The sequence below is a fragment of the Pteropus vampyrus genome, unplaced genomic scaffold, assembly GCF_000151845.1.
Source record: "Pteropus vampyrus isolate Shadow unplaced genomic scaffold, Pvam_2.0 Scaffold1331, whole genome shotgun sequence".
Classification (NCBI taxonomy): Eukaryota; Metazoa; Chordata; class Mammalia; order Chiroptera; family Pteropodidae; genus Pteropus; species Pteropus vampyrus.
In genome coordinates, this window is record NW_011890112.1 from 2,732 (window position 1) to 3,447 (window position 716).

Genomic DNA, 716 nt, shown 5'->3' on the forward strand with positions numbered 1-716 from the left:
TTTTTTTTTTTTTTTTTTAGGTGAGGCAACCTTTGGTTGACCTCACAGATTGCAAGGACCTTGTCAGCTTATGATCCCTTACTTTTTTTTATTTTTTACGCCTACAGCTCCTGGTCTTCCTAGGTGGTCTCTCATCCAAGTACTAACCAGGCCCGACCCTGCTTAACTTCCGAGATCAGAAGGGATCAGGCTTGTTCAGGGTGGCGTGGCCGTAGACTGAGTTCAAGTCTTAACCAAGCGCTATGAACTGGGGTGCAGAGTGTGTCCCTGTCCTAGAGAGTGAGCCTAGCTGGCCAGGCAGTGTCTGCCCCTGAGGCTAGAGCATAGATAGGCAGGGCCAGACTTCTCCCAGGGAGCCACGGGCATTTGCTCGGTGACTGCCTTGCTCGATCCTTGTGTTGCCATAAAAAATAAGGCAGGCTTTAGGGAGAAAAGAGTTAGCTTCGTATATAGCACATTATGATAATGAATCATATTAAATATAATTTCATGTCGTTGGCCTATTTAATCTATTTATGTAAGTTTTAGCGAGTGCTTTTATTCATGATGGGGAAGTCATTGAGAATTGATTCTTAGATTCACAGAATTTGAAAGGACCTATAAATCATCTGTACAAGTCTTGTCTCCAGAGAGGTGAAGTGACCTATCCAAAGTCATGCAATTAAACGGGAGTAGTGGCCTCTTCTAGGAAAGGTGGGCATCGGACCCTCAGTGGG

The 716-nt window shown here is 45.0% G+C and overlaps 1 pseudogene; it reads right to left on the reverse strand.

Moving 5' to 3' along the window:
- Nucleotides 1–98: 98 nt before the first annotated feature.
- Nucleotides 99–217, reverse strand: LOC111734462 (annotated as a pseudogene).
- Between the last annotated feature and the right edge of the window lie 499 nt (nt 218–716).